The sequence below is a fragment of the Lissotriton helveticus genome, chromosome 3_1 (assembly GCF_964261635.1).
Source record: "Lissotriton helveticus chromosome 3_1, aLisHel1.1, whole genome shotgun sequence".
Classification (NCBI taxonomy): domain Eukaryota; kingdom Metazoa; phylum Chordata; class Amphibia; order Caudata; family Salamandridae; genus Lissotriton; species Lissotriton helveticus.
Genome location: NC_136061.1, coordinates 19,055,719 through 19,070,467, shown reverse-complemented (window position 1 = coordinate 19,070,467; position 14,749 = coordinate 19,055,719). Strand labels below are relative to the sequence as shown.

The window sequence follows — 14,749 nt, the reverse complement described above, 5'->3', positions numbered from 1 at the left end:
TACGAAATAACATTACGTATAGAGGGAGATAAGACTAGGAAAATAAGGGGTCTATTTTGGGATAACCTCTCAAACGGCTATGACATCCTTTTAGCTGAAAAAGACTGTCCACCGGAGTTTGTCAGGGAGTGCCCTCATGGCGAAGAAATGATTATGCCTGCCTTCTCAAATAACATTCCAATTCATAAAAAATATACACTTGCAAGAAAGTGGGCAGTAGCAAAAAGCACCTGCATTATATAAAAACCATGTTGGATGGGATGAGGACTCTCCTCCTCACAAAATCCAGTTAAAATGTCAACCAACTGCACACAGGCAGTACCCAATTAAGCACGAAGCTAAGAAACAGGTCAGGGAGATCTTAGATCAACTTGAATACCAGGGGGTGATTGAAACATGCACCTCACAAATGAAAAATCCTTTGTTTCCTGTCTCCAAGCCAGATGATTCATATCGTCTAGTTTTGGACTACAGACACCTTAACTCATGTTGCAAAACTTTTGCAGTACAAAACTCACATAGTGCAGCACTAATGTATAACATCGTGCGCAAAAAATACAAAACAACATTGGACATCTCCAATGGATTCTTTTGTCAAAATATAGCACCTGAAAGCAGGTATTTGACCGCTTTCTCAATAATGGGCTCGCAGGTAAAATTCTGTCGACTCCCACAGGGGTTCAAGAACAGCCCAGGATTATTCTCAGCAAGAGTATCAGAGTTACTACAAATGTATGATGATGAGGCCTTATCTTATGTCGATGATATCTATCTAACAGATGATGACTTGGATACTCACTTGAAAAGAGTGAACACCATAATACTTGGGGTCGCAGCAGAGGGTTACAAATTCAACTTTAAAAAGTCACGAATTGCCCATCTAACTGTCCTGTTTTTAGGATATGAATTATCAAGTGAAGGCAAACGCCTTGCAGACAACTTCTTAGAGAAGTGCGCTGTAATCCAAGCACCAAGAACGCTGAAGAACTTACAATCAATTCTAGGTTTCCTGAATTTCAGAAGAACTTACATTCTAAATTATGCAGGGAGGGTTAAACCTCTCTATGAACTAATAAAACCAGATTTTAAAACAATCAATTGGACTCAAAAACACACAGAAATTTTGAGATCATTGCAAACAGACATGTTAGCTAAAAAAAAATTGCAAACACGCGATAACACAAGCAACCTTGTGATCCGGGTCATCCCAGGAAGATGCGGATTCACATACCTAACCTCTAATGAGGGAGAAACGGTACCAATAGCATACAAATCACATTTGTACACAAAAGCTGAAATGAAATTTAGCTCAACGGAAAAAATTCTAACTGCGGTTCAGACTGCGGTAGCAAAAGAAAGAGCCCTAGCACAAGGTAAACGAATAATCATCATTACACCAGTACCAGCTCTAGAAGCGGTAACAAAGGCAAGCATTCCAAATGCTAAAGCGCTACATCCTAGATGGATCCAATGGGTTAATTCTCTTGCTGCAACAGACTTGGTCTACGAATTTGATCCTAATTTAAAAACACAAGAATTTCTCCAATATGAATTTGAATGTCCTCTGCCGATCGAAATCCTGCCCCTTGAACACTACGGCTGTATAATATATACAGACGGATCAGCACAGCCCGCAGTTGGGGGTAAACAAGCTTACAGTGCTGCGTGCGCGATTGTTAAAGGTCGTTGGCACGAAGGAAAATTTAGACCAATGGTCACTAAAACGCAATCTCTAGGAGATTGTACAGCTCAGCGAGCGGAACTATTGGCTTTTAAGATGGCGCTTGAAAATACCGATCGCGAATTCCCCACACTCATAGTGTGCGATTCATATTATTGCGTTCAGTCTTATAATGAATACTTGCAGAATTGGGTTCTAAATGGTTTCAAAGATGCAAAGAGTGGCACAATCAAGCATAAAACGCTTTGGGAACAAGTAGTTCTTTTGCAAAAGGAACTACAAAAGACTCACGTGATACATACACTGAGTCATCAACGTGATGGCGTTCGCGTTGCAGGGAATTCATTGGCTGATGAGGCAGCGAAGGCAGCTGTGCAAACGGCTTCCGTAGCTGCTATCACCCGGTCAAAAACAAAAATAGACAGCGAGATATTACAAGCTGTCAGCGCTACAGTAAATAATGCGATGAAAACACTCCCGAAAGGCTTTCCAGTAAAGTACTCATACATAACTGATGCGAATAACGTTCCATTTGCTCGAATCCCTGGAGTGGGGGATAGGGCAATTCCAAACATGGAACACAGGTTAGGACTAATTATAGCGGCACACAAAGGACTCACCTCTGCACACGCTGGTGTTTCGGCCACAGTATCATTATTAAAACAGAGATACATGGTGGCCACAAATGAGAAGACAAACTAGGAACTATGTTCTAGATTGTGAAATATGCCAAAAAATGAAAGTTTCAACGGTAAAAAGACCAGCACAGACGCCCCTTCTGATCTTAGATAAACCATTAGCGTGTGTTAACTTGGACCACTGTGGTCCCTTACAAAGGGATGGCAACTATAAATACATCATGGTCGCAGTGGACTCCTTTGGATGTGGCCCCAGCGCTCGGCTGACGCCAGAACGGTTATAAATGATTTGCGAGTCTTTATCGGCACATACGCAATTGGCATGCTACACTCTGACCAGGGTCCTGCTTTTAGCTCTCGAGCTTATAAGGAGGCCATGACCAGCATGAGCATTGCATTGCGGTATTCTTGTCCCTTCCATCCTGAGGGAAACGGGCTTGTGGAAAGAAAAAACCGAGACATAAAGCAATCTATAACGGCTAAGGTATTAGGTTCGGGTGTTGGGTGGGTCAAACATTTAATAAGTGTCCAACGTAGTCTTAACAATCTGCCAAGAAATTCTCTAAAAGGTTTCAGTTCGTACGAACTGTTGTTCGGGACTAGAATGCATATCCAGGATCTCGATAGTCAAACTTCAGTGGTAGAAGGAAAATGCTTTGATATCAAAGATCGTTTGGCTATTTTACAGGACTTAAATGAAACAAGAAAAGACCTGAGCAACATAAAGTTGAAACAACAGCCAACAGCCACTGAAGAGAAACCACCTGTCCCAGCAAGGCCTGTCTGGATTCCAAAGATTGGGGATCTGGTCAGAGAGAAAATCGCGGTGAAGAAGGAATTTGGGCCTTCTTACAGAAAAGCAGTACCTGCCTTAGCTGTCAACGGAACAAGATCAGTTGTACTACCGCCCCTTGCTGGTAAAAAGGAGAGCCGAGTTGTATTCATCAACCTGGTTAAACCACAATCATGTGGCCAATAATAAGTAGTAGGCCAAGTGGACTCCCAAGAAATAGCAGAACACCAAAGTTTGCTACAAAACAAGAGGTTCAAACTGAGAGACTAATCACATTTGATAAACCTACAGTGAATCAACAAGGACTATGCAACAAAGCCATGGAACTTATGCCTCTTGAAACCCAAATTACAACAATTCGTCAAGAAACACCTGTGTACAACGATGTAGCCACAGACTATGCTAATAAAACAAAGAAAAATCCGGGAGCAATTCCAATAATTGACAGAACTGCATCAGGCTACTTCATCAATTTCGATGACTTTTCTGAGGATCCGAGCGAACCTGAGGAACAGCAAACAACAACAAAAACTTTTAAAGACAAAACTAAAGAACTCTTTCATAAACTACAAGAAACCTATCTGATTTCCCCATGGATTGAATTTTGGGTGGTGCTAGGTGTACTTTTCCTCCTGCTTTGGCTCATCATGGTGCTATGCTTGGGACACTTCATTCAAGGAAAATATGTTACAATGGACACAGCAAGACAGAAAATCAACCTGGTCCTAAAGCCACACATGTCTTCACACATCGAGAAAAGAGAACTTTCTTCAGTAAACTTCACAGCCAATCTGATACCCGGTGGGGTAGCATGGGACAAAACAGATTACGATATATATGGCCCGGTCGAGCTCTTGAAGTATCCTCATCAATTTAAGGTTTCATTAAGTGACTTTGTAAAACCGAGCACATTCTCTGATGATTGGGATTTTGAAAGTATTAATGATATGATGTCAGACTTAGTTATGTCAGCAAAATTTACAGAACATGATTATTTACAAGGTTCATCAAATTATGATCAGATGTACTGCTACAACCACTATGGTAACCATTATTTGCATAAATCTGCTCAACCTAGAAATGTTTTAAATATTAATCAATGGGAACATTGTGCAACTCCACCAAAAGGTAGTTCAAAAACATTCTATGAGAAATTCCCATACTTCTCAGGGTTTAACACAAGTGACGCAGAAACATTTTATTTCAAACTGTTAAATAAGACAGGAATGAAAACCATGCTGACAAATACAAACTTAATCTATTCAGAAAAGCTTTTTTGAAAAAATGAATACATTTGGTTTTGATTTTTGGAAAAATAACATTGAAACAAAAACCATCTGGGGTACTAAAGATTGGCAAGTCCAAGGTATAGAATCATTATTCAGAGCCTGCATGATCCCAGAACAAATTATATTTTTGAATGACACAATTCAACAAACAACCTGTCTTGGCCTAGCCAAAATTAAAGACTTAAACAAACTGTCTATTCCAAAGCCAACACCTGACAGTAATAGCACTACAGAGGTTGAGATAGACGTATCCCATATTTGAAACCAAAACAGAACACATCCTGATTGGAAGAAATGGTTGATCTGGCCCACAGACACAAATAACTGTCAAGATAGATTCCTGAACAAAATACAGGGGTTCAAATTAACCAGGCCAGACCCTAGATACTCCCAGCGACAACATCCAGGGATAGTAACAACATACAGTGTAGGAAAACTCTGTCTTGAATGGCTACATACATCCACACTGCCAGAAATTAAGCAACACTTAACTTTACTAAAAGAAGGTGCTGACTTGCGTGATTTCATCATGTGACCACGCAAACAGCGTCAAAAACATTTCATAGCGGCCTCTATATATGCAGCTTATAACGAAGTTTGGAAAGAAACTCAAATTGAAACAGCAAAGCAAATACGGGAAATTGACCGTATTAATTTGGAAAAATCCCTTTCTGTTGTGGACAATGGGTTAATGACTCTGTCTTCCAGAATATATTCACTGGACAGTATTGTATCATCTGCAATCGATATAATGGAGCAGGACTTACTAATGTTACAACATGGTCAGTCCCAATAGCGTTCTATTGTACAGCTTGGCTGGACGTTACAAAATCTGTGTTCAGGCTACGTGCCTTGGCGTTTAATCAACACAACGTCACTGTTCTCTATCTTTAACCTTACTGATATACAAATCAGCTTGGCACAAAAAGGAGCAGAGTATACAATTCTGAGCATTGAAAAACTTGAGAGATTACCATTGACAATGTCAGAACGACCTGTCATCGAATGGATAATACACGGAATCATAACTATTCCGATAACAACTTTCCAATTTCGATACTGCCAAAAGTATATACAGCAGGCCAGTATGAAAGGTTGGGTAAAGGATACATTAAGTCAACATGGAAATTACCTTACACACACACATGTTATAGTGAAAAAGGACAGAATGTATTTCTTAGTGGTAATAATTGTGAAAAATCACTAAGTGGTACACTTCTGTGTCAGGGTATAAATCTACATGGGGCCTGTGAGGGGACTTCAAATAACCTTTCATGTCACCAGCTTGGCACACCTGCAACTCGAATAGAGCCATTCTTTAGACGGCTTTCGAATGGGAGCTACATTCTAATAGTGGACCACAGATGTTGTGGCTTGGTGCCAGGAAAAGCTTATCTGGTAAGCGTTTCATCCAGGGTCACTTGCTGTATGCAAGTATTGAATCCGAACGACACTCCAGACAAGGAGGGAAAAATGTGGCCCAGTTTGAAAATCTCTTCTATTCCAATTGATACTTTAAGCAGAATGAAGTCTGTTCTTCTACAGACGCCAGTGCACTTGACGTCATCAAAAGAAACATATGATCTCCAAGTTGCAAGGACAACGGCAGAGATACATAACCTTTTATCAACAAATTGCCCCCTACACTTCGCAGAAATGCTAAACGAAATCTTAAACATTTCTGATACGAATGGTATCGCGAGTGTATTTAAGACAATTTTTTCGGGACTGTTGACACCTTTCAAAGCAGTCTTGGACATCTTTCCTAATTTTGTCCATTCGCTCTTTGGCGGCCTTCCACTCCTGTTGGGACTCGTAGCAGGCATTTTATTTTTATTTTTGATACTACTGCTTCGTTATGGCAAGCCATGTCACAGACAAGACTCCAGCAACAATGGAAGAAACGATCCTAGCTATACGCTATCGGGACCGCATAACTAAAGTCCTTGGATTAGCCCGGCTAAGAGATCTGAATATGACCTGGTTTCTTTCATTCAGACTCATCTGGCAGAATTGTATCTTACCTGTGTTAAGATGTATGCTGTGCGGAGAAGAATGCGTGTTAGACGTCTGTCTCACACTACAATCAGAAAAACCATTGGATACAGATACTTTGCTAAGTCCAGAAAAGGCTCATGCATCGTGTTGTCCCCAGCGGTTACCCATCCTGATGACGGCATTCGTTGAGACTTCACCACTGCGATTAAAGGGTAGTGAAGTGCAAGATGAGAGCAGCATCAACCAGGTACGACCTTCTGTGAGCACTGCTGATCATGTCATCGATGATAGCAATCCCTCTCACGACTGCACAGTTGCGGCATTTTCCAACTTGGTCGAACTTTCACCTGAAGCGGTAAACTGCTTTTTTGAAAGTCTGTCTGAAATGATGTTCTCCCCTGAACAAAAAGAATAAACTTTTAAGCAAACGAGCACTCAGCGTTATCAGCGTTCCCTGAACTCTGAATTCGGCCTTCAGCTTTGAAAAACAAAAGCTATTGAAAATATTTGGAACTGTTTTGACTTCTTCCCTTGAAAAACAATTTTTTTTTTTCCCGATTCCAAAATATTTACCTTTTTTTGGCACTCATCCTCTGCTTAAAGTAGAACTATTCTTAGAGAACAGAGCTTCTATTTTTAGGAACTCTAGAGACAATATATTACGTCAGCCTCTAGCATATTTACAAATAACTGTATTCATATGTGATGGAATGGTCTCGCACTTTTCTTTTCTGTATTAAGAGCCATTTCATGTGTAATTTTCGCAAATCATTTGTACTGATATATATGTGCATCTTTTTAATTAATGATTACACTGCTTGAAAGCGTACAGTACCTATACTCATTTTTCGTGTATTTCGCATATGCCATTTCTGATGCAAAAAATGTATTTTGGGGTGGATCGGTATACACATGCACCGTTAGATATGTTACTATTGCTTAGTTTAGTAATTATGGACATGAATTCGTGGAGTGGGTGTAGTGTGTTTATCTAGGTACCTGAATCGATATTCCTATTCTTTGCCCTTGTCCGGTTAAAAATCAATAAAATCCCTACAACGGCATAGAAACCAGTTTCATAATTTAGTCATAGCGCATGCTGTCACATTAAGCAAGCCTATTCCTCCAGCCCCCTAGAAAGCACACTGAGTTCTTAAACAAATCCAAGCCTCCAGCAACCTGGGAAATCCCCGCTGCTTTGTTTTGATTTCGTCCGAGAACTCCTGTAAAGCACTGTAATAACGACCAGTTCTTAGTGACATCTTTATTGACGTCTTATGTCCAGCCTTACGTCAAACCCGGCACCTTTCAGGTATAAATATACCAACGTTGCCTTAAGCAAACACACAGTGGTAATCCTGGAGCAGAGCAGCTATCTACTTCTGAAGAGCCCAGCTGATGCGAGAGCCCACGGACGCTGCCCCTCCCTTTTGACGCGCTGAGAAAGACGCTGTCTTTTCTCCTGCCGAGAAATCCAGCCTCCGGCGTTTCCAGCCTACCCTTGCGGCTGACTGGGATACCGAGTCCTGAGAGAGAGATACCAGCCCTCTGCCTTCTAATACCCAGGTACTGAACTGACTAAACCCTTACAGAGAATTCTTGAGTCAGATTCTTGGCAAAACAAACTTAACTTAAACTGCTACTTACTTACTCCCTCCCACTTATTAGGCTTAGGTCAGGTACACCGGGGTAGGCGTAGTTAGAAGCACCAGTTGAGTACGAGTAGTCAATGTATATATGTATGTATCTATTTTATCCATTTTAAAGTATCATATGGCTAAGAAACCATATCAATGCTTTTACAGTATTATTTCATAATCCTGCTCTTACTGTATGCACTTTACTTAACTATAAGTATTGCAATTGTAGCAATTCATTTCTCTTGTATGAGGAAAGAGACTGCTCAATAAATAACACCTTTTATTGAAAACACCCGTCTCTCTTTTTCTCTGCAATCTGGTGAAACTAAGATTCGCTCCTTTGACTGAGTGAAATAGCTGTCTTTTGTTTTCACACGACTCTAGAGATATACTCTTATTCAGGGAGAGCAAAGTTGTCATGTTTTATGGTTGTCAGAAACTAAATCCCATCTTGTCTACCCAGGGATGTTAAACTCCTCCTCGCTTATTCGAGAAAGTTTCTAGTGAACTCTGAGCTAGCTGGCACAAAACTTAAGTCTAATATAGTCAGTAGAGACCTAGTTGACCTCAGTCCTACGTCTACACTACTGAAGATATTATTCCAATGCGCAGAGCCTATTGGGACTATAGGAACTACACTACAATGTATTATTTCTACTTTTGCAGGAAGAGTGGTATCAGTGGACCACATTGCATAGGCACCTAAAATTATGAGCCACCCAGAATAGGTACTGGCTGTCTACGTAAATATTGACAGTTAATCCCTCACTCAACTCACAAGCCCTTTGGAGTGCAACCAACTCTGCTGCCTGGGCCAGCTGGTATGGAATGCGAGACATCTCAACTACAGTGTGTAAGGTGGATATTGCGTAGCCTGCAGTAGAAGAGCCATCTGGCAGTTTGAAACACGAGACATCACCATATAGTTACCCTTGGGGATCAGATAAGGGAACATAAGTCAAGCCTACCCGTCCCTTTGTCTCTTCTTCGGTCCGGAACAGACAATTATGGACATCACTGTCCTCTCCTTCTGAAAGGAGAGGTAGTACCCTGGCTGGGTTCAGAGTAGCTCATCATTTGATGGTAATGTGTGGAGTGAACAAATTCAATTCATATCTAGTCAATTCATAACTAGTAAGGTGCTGTGTCTTTGTCTTGTTCAAAAGCGTGTCCACAGCATGAGATACCATTACTGTGGTCAGTATCAAGGAAGAGCCCTGCCGATTGCATGATAGAAACTGACACAGCCGCCGCAGCTCTCAGACAGCTCAGGAGAATTCTGGCGTCATTATCAAACATAGCAGAGAAATAAGTGCAGGTTCCCTGCTTATCACTGAAACCCTGTGTTAGAACAGAAAACGTACGACCATCAGCCTCATGCACGTAGAGCACATAAGGCTTCTGGTAATCAGGAGTACCAAGCACAGAAGCAGTACAAAGTGCAACCTTTAGATGTTCGAAAGCTTGCTGGCATGCAGGTGTCCAAGGCAGGGGTTCATGCACTTCTTTGGTGGTCAGGTAAAGAAGGGGTTTTGTTAGTAAGGAGTAGTTGGGGAATCAAATGCTGACAATACGATGTTATCCCAATAAACATGCGTACCTCATGTTGGGTCTTGGGAACAGGCATGTTAGTGATGGCATCTATGCGCTCTGGGGTTAGTCTGCGTCCCTGCTTCAACAGTCGGTGACCTAAGAAGGTGACCTCCTGTCGACAATATTGAAATTTGGAAAGTGACACCTAGTGGCTGTTAGACCTGTAAACCCTAGGGTGGTCTTTCCCTATTTTTTTCGCCCTTGCCTCATTTTTCCCACCTTCGTTTTTGTTGGCCTTAGGTCTCCGCGCACCTTCCCATTGCTAATCAATGCTAAGGTGCAGGTGCTCTCTACTTCAAACATGGCTGCCACAGGCCCCTGCTACTGCAGCGTGGTCTTTTTGTGTAGCACCCTAGTTGCCAGGAGCTGGCTGGAACCCTTAAACATTGATGCCATACCAACCTTCCTTGCCTGCCCATAGTTAGAGTAGGGAAGCTCCTGGAACCTTCTAGAATAGGGGCGGGGTCTGCTTTTGCCGCCTTAGAGAGTGGTCACCTGACCTGGGCATATGTAAAGAAAAGGAGGGAAAGTTTTCAGTCAGTTGATGCATCACTGACCTGGGGGACCCTACGCAGGAGACTTAGGCGGTAGGGCCTAGTCAGAAACCTATACCACTGGGGGTGACAGGGTTTAGGCGCTGCCCACCAAGCTGTGTGAGGAACACTGAACTAGCCCACTCATCTGGCCCGGCGGGAGGGGAACCCAGGGACCACCTGCTGAGGAATCCTGTCAGCAGCCTTCAACTCAACCCCCCCTTCAAGAAACCAAGCAACTATCTACCAAGGGCGCAAGAACCACCAAGCGCCGAGAAGCCTACTTTTCTGTGCCACCAGGACCACTGGGGATCAACCAGGTACCAGCGCTGGATCCACTCTGTGCTCCCCTGCTCGAACTGTGCCCCCTGTGTGGCCCTGACCTGTTTTAACTGAACTGAGCTACCTTCTAAGCGCTCCCTACTTAGCGCTAGCACCCTGATCTGCCACTGCTGGGTGGCCTAACCTGCCTCCCTGCCCCCCTAGCGCTCTCCTGCTGAATCCTTGAAGAGCACTGTGTTACCAGCGATATCGCCAGAACTGTTGAACTGAACCCCCCCAAGCGCTGGAACGCCCAAGCGCTGTGGTACTCACTGCCGCCACCGCGGACCCTCTGTGTGCCCCCAGAGCGCTGCCTGCTGCATCGAGGCACTGGAGTATAGCGCCACTGCTGTCTCTAGTTAAGCCGACGCCGTCGCGGCCGGGCGCCGGCCTGAGGACCCCCCCTTCCACTTAGTGCCATCATTGCGGCAGCCCCCGGTGTCAGTAGAGGGCCGCCGGAGTTTGCAGTGGGCTGCATTGGGCCCCGAAGCCTGTTCCCGCGTCATGTGATGGGGGCGCGTCCTGGGCTCCGCCCCCGCCGGGGCGGCGCCTTCAGTGAGCCTTGGTTGTCCACCCCCGCAGGCCGCACTGACATCGGCATCTGCGGGCGCGCCTACCCCGAGGCTGTGCCGGATTGTACCCCGGGCCCCTGGAGTCAGCGCGAGGCCCGGGATCGATTCTCTTGTGGTGTGGGGGCTCCGCAGGACCCGTGAGCCTCTCCGTCGGCACCAAGCCGAGTGAGGTCCTCTGGAGAGCGGGAGTTCTCTCTCCGGCAGCAATCACCACAAGGGGCCCTGGAAAGGCCCAAAAACAGCAGGTAAAGCCCGGGGGGGTAGGGCGGAGAATCTGTACAGACGCGGGACCTCACAGGAGCGAGATGGAGGCCGCGAAACCGCCCCTCCCCTTGGGAAGACTGTGGCTGGGCCCTGTTGGCCCTAATTGGCCCCTTTCAGCACTGGACCTGGGCCAGGGCCCCTCAAGACATCGTGGGGGCCTCAACGGGTACAAATTAAGGCTTGGGTGCCTTGTTATTTAATACCTAATGAAATGTTTCTTCCTGATTAAGGAGATGTTCACCCTTGCGTAAGGAAGTGTCTATCTCTGCGCAAAGTGATTTCTGAGAGGTTTACTTCTAGCAAATGAAATGTTTTACTCTGGTTTATTGACATGCTGATTTCTGACGCAATGAAATGTTTATTGTGAATTAATGCAATGCTAATCCTTTAATGAAATGGTTATTGCAAGGTGATGCATTGATTACTGAACCGCTCCCTTCATTCCCCTAATGAGATATCTTAATGAGTTATTGCTACTGTGATTATCGATTACTCTAAATGAATTACCAGACATGACCCAGATCTAGATAAAATGTATCGATTTGAATCATACTTACTGGTGTGGTCTCAGTCATTGTGTGCATTCCATTGTCTCAGTGGATGTGTGTGCTGTATGGTCACTTTACACCTAAGCTTTCGGGTGCCTACATGCTCGAGCCAAGCTAGCCCCCCGGGGAACTGGTGACCCCAGTTCCTACAGTGGCCATGATGTGCAAAATGAAGGAGTAATTTAACTGTGGCTTCCCTACAGCTATCCTCAGTATCGGAGGCCACTAGAAGGTTGTCAACGTAATGTAACAGCACATTACAAGTGGGGAGTTCTAGAGACTACAATTGTGGTTTTTTTTTTTTTTTCTCAAATTTTTATTTTGGTATTTGCTCAAGAGTGAAAGAAAAGGTAGAAAAGTAAAGGGGAGAAAGAAGGAGATGAACCATATAACAGGCGACATAACGCCACATTTCCCGCACAGGGGATGCCAGGAACCCCGCCATAGCGCCCCCCATAGAAATAAGATATGTTGCCTCACATATCAATGTTCGCGGTCACTAAATCAACGAGCGTGGCAAGTCCATAACGATTGTTCATCGGGCTCGAGGCGGCGTTCCAAGGCAAGCTGGTGTCACGTAGGAGCGCCGCTGGACACTCCCACATGGAGGCTTGTCGCAACAAGAGTAACTGCAACCCCCCAACGTCCCCCCAGTCCCCCTCCCCACCCACCCCTTTCCCCTGGAGGTGGCGACCAACATCCATACATCACAACCACACACACTGAACGGTTAAACTTGAAATAGGTGTAGTGCACGAAGTGCCGGGGGACAAACTGCAGAAGGGAGACCCCGAGAGAGGAACCTCACCAAGGGACCCCAGGTAAATATGAAGTTCTTGAAGTTCCCCATAAATATATCAGACAATCTCTCCATACTCAAAAGACGCCACAGTCGCGCATGCCACAATGAAATAGCCGGAGCAGACGGGCTCTTCCAGGCGGCGCTAGTGTCAATTTGGCCGCCCCCAAACACAGCCATACCATGCGCTTATCAGCCCTCGTTTGGTGTTCCAGCAAGGGATCTCTTAGCCCCAGCAGGACATAATCCATGGAATTCGGAATTGGATAGCCTAATATGTCTTTAATATGGGACAGGATCTCGGACCAGAAGGGACGAATGCTGGGGCAATCCCACCAAATGTGGCGAAAGTCCCCTAAGCCACCACAGCCCCGCCAACACCTATCTGAAGTAGTCGGAAAGATCCGATGCAGCCTAGCTGGATGTAGATACCAGTCAAACATTAGTTTAAAATGAGCCTCGCGGAGGTTCGTGGAGTGGTTATGCTTCGTTACATCCCGCCAGAGATTCCTCCACTCGGTGTCAGAGATATCCCTACCCAGAGTAGCCTCCCAGTGGTCCATGTAACGAGGACGGGGGGAATCTGCAGTATCAAGTAACATCCTATATAAGAAGGAAATCGCCCCCTTCATCTCAGACGTGCGGAGGATGAAAGCTTCAAATTTCGTCAGTGGTCTTACAGCGGCGTCCCCAACTGTAGTCGAAGTCGCCCAGTGCAAAAGTTGAAGATGACGAAAGCGTTCCGTGGGCGGCACCCCGTAATCTCACATACAGTTATGAAAAGTGAGTGGCGCTGTCCCGTGAAACAGGTGAGTAAGAGCTCGGCAGCCGCCCTCCCTCCAAACCTCAAACGGTCCGCCCGACAATGCCGGGGGGAAGGCCGGATTAAAATGAATAGGAGTAAAGGGAGAAGGGAAGGTGGTCCACCGGTCGTCTCCGCTAAGTGTATCCCAGACCTTCAACACCGTGCTGGTAGGCGTGCTAATGTACGCATTCCTGGGGCGGTCAGTCTTGGGTTTCCATGCCAGGTCCCAGATGGATCTGCCAGCCACACACCGGTCCATATGGAGCCAATGCTTTTCCGAGAGCCTCTGCGACCATTCAACAAGGACCCTCAACTGCGCCGCCTTATAATACAGGACCATATCTGGGAACCCCACCCCCCCCTCCGAACATGGACGGCGGAGCACAGCATAGGAAAGTCGCGCCCTGCCACCCTGCCACACATATTTCAGCATCATAGATTTTAGTCGACGAAAATAGTCTGAATCCACCGGAAGAGGTAAAGCCTGGAAGAGGTATAGAAGTTTAGGAAGGAGGACCATCTTGAGGGCATGAACCCTACCCAGCCATGAAAGGAACTTGGGCTTCCACCTCTCAAGTTCAGTGCGAAGCACATTCAACATGGGTGTAAAATTGGCCGAAAATAAGGCACCTATAGTAGACGTCAAGTGCACTCCTAGATACATCAGCGAGGAAGTCGACCAGGACAAGGGTGTAAGTGCCCGCAAACGTTGCACCCCTGCGGGTGAGAGAGTCAAGTTCAATATATATGATTTGGTAAGATTAACTTTAAAGCCTGCGACCTTCTCAAATACAGAAAGCACAGTATGAACATGGGGCAAAGACAGTTCCGGTTCTTTAAGGGAGAGCAGCACGTCGTCAGCAAACAGCGAGATCTTATGCTGTTCCCCGGCGAAGGGGATGCCTAAGATGCCTTCGTGTTCCCGGATCGCGAGCGCCAAGGGCTCAATACTTAAAGCGAAGAGGAGTGGTGAGAGAGGACATCCCTGACGTGTACCCCGTGAGTGACGGAAACTGCCAGACCTGTGGCCATTCACCAACACCCGCGACATAGGGTTGCTAAAATTGGCCTCAAGCATCTGAAGAAAGCGAGGGTCAAACCCAAAGGCCGCGAGAGTATGGCGCAGGAAGCCCCAGTCAACGCGATCGAAGGCTTTCTCCGCGTCAAGACCTATTAAGACCGCCGGAATACGGAATCTAGTAGCCTTTTCGATCAGATGGACCACACGCCGCAAGTTGTCGTGGGTCTGCCGCCCCTTGATGAAGCCGGACTGGT

The 14,749-nt window shown here is 45.4% G+C and overlaps 1 protein-coding gene across 3 annotated transcripts in view; it reads left to right on the top strand.

The window, feature by feature from the left end:
• LOC144822040 (scavenger receptor cysteine-rich domain-containing group B protein-like) overlaps positions 1 to 14,749 on the top strand; it is a 346,782-nt gene that overhangs the window by 165,035 nt on the left and 166,998 nt on the right. The gene's annotated exons all lie outside the window — the stretch shown is intronic.